Raw genomic sequence first — 4548 nt, forward strand, 5'->3', positions numbered from 1 at the left:
AAAGATTGGCCCTTGGCCCCAACCCCTCATCCTTTCCCAACATCTCCTCTACCATCTCCAGGTCTGAAGGCATTGCTTTTTCCTCCCCCTCCCCCACAGCCTCCTGCAACACTGATTTTTCTGGCTGCCTTCTCCCTCGCTGCTAACATATCCTCTGGGAGCTTGACCTATCCTCTCAATAACTATCTCTCTTTCTTTTTCTTTTTTTTTTTTTTCGGGGAAGCGCGAACGCAGTCCCCCACTACCAGAAATGATGCAGCCGAGTTTCCCACATTTGGGGAGATTGCAGGGGTCAGCACATCCGGAGTGCAATGGATAAGCCTCACCCTGGGAAAACCACCTTTGTGATCATGGTATTTCCCCTGCCAGGTAAGTATAACTATCTCTCTTTCTTAAGGACATCCCATAAGTCATTTCCAGCTCCTCGATGCCATGCTGAAGTGTGTCTCTCTCTCCTGCCGAAGTCTCTCTCTCTCTCCTCAATAACACATTCCACTATTTCAAGGCCACTCAGGGCCTCTAAGCAGTCTTCTATCTCACATAGCACTAATTCCACAGATTCCAGTGTCTCTACCCTTACTCAATTCTGGGGAAGGCACCACCCCTCTAGGAGGTGCTTTACCCTGATTAATTCCACATTAGGGACTCCCCAATTGGAATTCCTTCTGATAGGGGGCTCCCAAGTGAAGGTGCACACTCTACTGCTGCAGAGACAAGGGCCTCTGCAACATCCACAGAGGGTGTTCTGGGTATTTCCCCACCATCCCTAAGAAGTAGCCACTGTAGCTCCCACCCAACCTCTCTTGTCCAGTTAAGCCCTAGCTCACCCTTGTAATCACCTATTGATATGGAGATGAGCTACTTCTCTCCATCCCTTGGAAACACCTATTGATATGGAGATGCACTAAGGCCAGGTGAGAAATTCTAGAAATACTGCAATTTTACCCACAGCAGGGAAGACTCTAGAATGACTTTTAAAAGATCAGTTGCTATTTTGTGAACTTTTCCTGGTCCATAAGCAGACTATGTGGAAGATTGAGGATCTTGAATATCATGTTTTGTTTTATGCCATTTTGTTTCTTTCATCCATTTGGGGGCATCACCAGATCCTACCAGCATGTGAATAAGTTGATAAAAGTATGGCAGCTCAATTCATAGGCCTAAACTTTTCAGAAAACTTTTGGGGATCCTTCCTGGGTTTAGGAAATTAACTATGCCCCTTAATTTAGTCTTTGACTAAACAGTGAAAAATACCTGAAGAGGACTGCCTGCAGCCTCAGATGATCTTATTTTTAAAGGTAGCCATTTAACAGTCTCTTCAGAGTGGAAAGGCAATTGAGACAGAAAATAAGTAGAACTTGTGTATTCAGGTAGAGGATAGGGGAAGCAGGTTTTATGTCAGTATTATTGTCATTTGTTTTTTAAGTACCTTTTTGTCATTAATTTTTCATTAGCTTTTTGCAATGGATTACTTTATGAATCTATTTTGGAATCTGGAAGCCATTTGGAAACTTTTGAATACCAATCAAAATAGGTATCACATTCTGTTTTTCTGTTTGTTTGCTTTCAAGTACAATTGGTAATATTCTTGATAGTTATTATAATTCTAGGTTGTCTTTAGTAAGATTTTGCCATTTTTGTAGATATCTCCAGCTTCAAAAATTTAGATATTAAATAAGCAGGTATGCCAGAAGGTGGCCAGCTTGATTCTGGAACTTAAGGAATTCATTTCTTTTCAGCTAAGCCTTGGGTTTTTTGCAGCAAAATTGCCACTGGGTTGGGGACTGTGTGGGGTTTAGCTGTGTACCTCATTGCATAGAAATTTTCTTGAGGTGGGCAGGTGTCCTAGTGTCAATCTAATCCATTCTATGACTAATTTATCATAACATAGGAAACTTTGAGTTAGGTGTTGAGCACTGTGGCAGCTTTTAAGTGCTTGCCCATGCCCACTAATTTTGAGGCTTTGGCTTCCAAGTTTCCCATTTGCAATAATCTTAACTTCATGTGCACATGATCAGAAATAAATGGCAACCTGACCAAAAGAAGGCCTTGTACACATTACTAAGTTTTCAGTGTGGTACTGGGGACTGGGGAAAAGGTTGAACCAGAAGATCCCAACAAAGGGGAACTATGGACTGGGATTCTAATCAAATGGGAAACTACATACTGAATCACCAGCAGCTACCAGTGTAGAATCTGGGGACTGAGCCAAGGGCTAGGGACTCCAATCAAACTGTACCAAGTTTTAGGGGCTTGGGTTCTGGGTGGAACTATCTGCTATCTCAAGCTGACCTACTCTGGACTCAAAGGCAAATTAGATAAGGAGCTCAATACAAAGAACTCAGAACTGAGAATAACTTATTCATGGCCCTCAGAAATGGTAGGACAGACAGGAAAACCATACCTGTGTTCTTCTCTGTCACTATAGCCATCAGAGTGTTCCTTTGGACTCTGCCAGTGCTATCAAAAGTGTTAAAAAAATACAAAACTCAACTAAGTTTTAAAGATATTACTGGTTTTATTCAACAATTAATGGATTGGGCAGCATTTCATCTAACAGATAGTAAGGAGCTATGAGGAGCTATAAAAAAATAAAAGACTTCTATAGACAAATGGGATCAGGTAAGAAAGTTATAGCAGTAAAAAGTGGTTTGGTTCGAGCAATGTCACTTTCCTTTTGGGATTGGCAGGTGTCTATCAGGCAGGTTGCCTCACTGGTGCTGGCCGGGTAATTCCTCTTTGACTAGCTTAAGATTACATTTCTAGGAGAATCAAAACTATAGGTAAGTATTAAGTCTCCGTTTGGTTATGTGGGCCTCAGCATGTCACTCCATTTTGGACCCATTGTCTTGTTTTTAACAGTGCCATCTCACAAAGCCTGAATTTGAGTACATAGGGTGGATCCTAAAAATACACAGGTTAAGAAACTCCCTCTATGTGTTCTGATGATATATCTTAAAAGTTGAGCACTTCTGCTCTAAAATAATAGTAAAAGAAATATTGAGATGATCAAGCAAAATTTTGACCATTAAACAAGTTTTCTACTCAGAGTCCAGTTTAGGTTTGATATTATTGGGAGTATGGGATAGGTAAACATAATATCATAAGACGTAAAAGAACCCTACCTTGACTTTGTTCTATATATGGGAGTCCATTCCAGCTGCTCCAGGTTTCAAAACCTTACCTGTAGTTATTAGGCAAGGGCTTTTGAGTACAGATATCTCAATCCATCAAGGACTAATGGAGAAAAATTAAATCACACTGTGGAATAAAAGCATTAAATAATTTATTATATAATTTTCTTAAGGATAATTTTAACAAACTCTTAGTATAGGAGATGTGTTTCTGATAATAACTTCCCATTATTCCTCTCTAAAAGGAAAATTGGTAAAACATTTAGCACAGTGTAGTTAAGAGAACTCTCCTTGTTCTAGCATATTATGGATTACTCTTCCAATATTATTTAGCTCACTCAATTTTATTCTATACAATCCCTTTGAGGTAGGCGAGGGACATGGGACAATTATCATGATTAATTTTCCTAAAAGTACTGCATAAATTGCATAGTAAGAATAGGAGGGACTCCATCTTCAGGTTAAGACTCCAGTTTAAAAACCAGAGAGTTAGGAGATAAGATTACTAACATATTCTTTGGTAATCATACAATAACCCACCCTATCTTAAGGCAGGGCAAGCAGTCTTAAATGACATGTTCCCAGTGCATGAGGGTAACCACTATCTTGGAGAAGAACAGGATCAAGAAATTCCTTGTGATAAGTTTATCTTACAGAATATCTAGAGGACAAATTTTGGATGGTGAGATAATGTCTCTTACTGAAGAGAGACATGAGACCACATGTCAAGCCTATGCTCATTCCCCAACCCTTTGCCTCATTCTTGAAAATCTTAAAAGACAGAATCCTAATCCCTTAAGTGCACCTCCTCTCTGAGATTTCCTGCACTTCACTTTTTTTGAGTGTGTACTTTTTGCCTTAAATAAAGGCTTCTCACTACTCAGCTTATTGTGTTTTTGTCTCTGTGTTCTTCCAGTGGTAAGTCTCTTTGTTATTTCACTATTTCAGTCAAGTTTAAAGACTTAAGCACAAGTCTTCACTCTCTCTGTTCTACTTTAGACAAGTAGGGAAGAGATACTAAGATCTCTGATTTGGGCTTGCAAGTTCCCATCACTGGAGTGACCTGGATAGGAATGCAGCTGTATAATCATGTTCTTTAGTAGCATACCTGAAAAATCTTATTTCTTTGTTTTTGGGAAGTTCTCAGAAAGTAATCCGAACTCCAGCCAGTGCTCTGCAGCTCCCCCAAATCCTGGGATTGTAGGGACCTAGTTCCCATGCTGTGCAGATTCAAGTTGACGCTGGGTACCAGGTGACCTTGGCTTTAGGAGTTGGCAAGGGATCTGCCCTATGCCAGGCAGGAGTTCAATGAACTTCCCTTCCTCCTTGTGTTCTTCCTTGCTCTCTCCTGTCTGCACAGCTGCTTCTGTTTGCTTCCACTCTTGCTTTGATGAATTATTTCCTTACCTAGGCT

General features: G+C 40.4%; 1 non-coding gene across 1 annotated transcript; it reads right to left on the reverse strand.

The window, feature by feature from the left end:
* Nucleotides 1–214: 214 nt before the first annotated feature.
* Nucleotides 215–377, reverse strand: LOC118922566 (U1 spliceosomal RNA). Its single transcript, XR_008995384.1, has one exon. It is a non-coding gene; the product is annotated as a U1 spliceosomal RNA (small nuclear RNA).
* Nucleotides 378–4548: the final 4171 nt, after the last annotated feature.

The sequence above is a fragment of the Manis pentadactyla genome, chromosome X (genome assembly GCF_030020395.1).
Source record: "Manis pentadactyla isolate mManPen7 chromosome X, mManPen7.hap1, whole genome shotgun sequence".
Classification (NCBI taxonomy): domain Eukaryota; kingdom Metazoa; phylum Chordata; class Mammalia; order Pholidota; family Manidae; genus Manis; species Manis pentadactyla.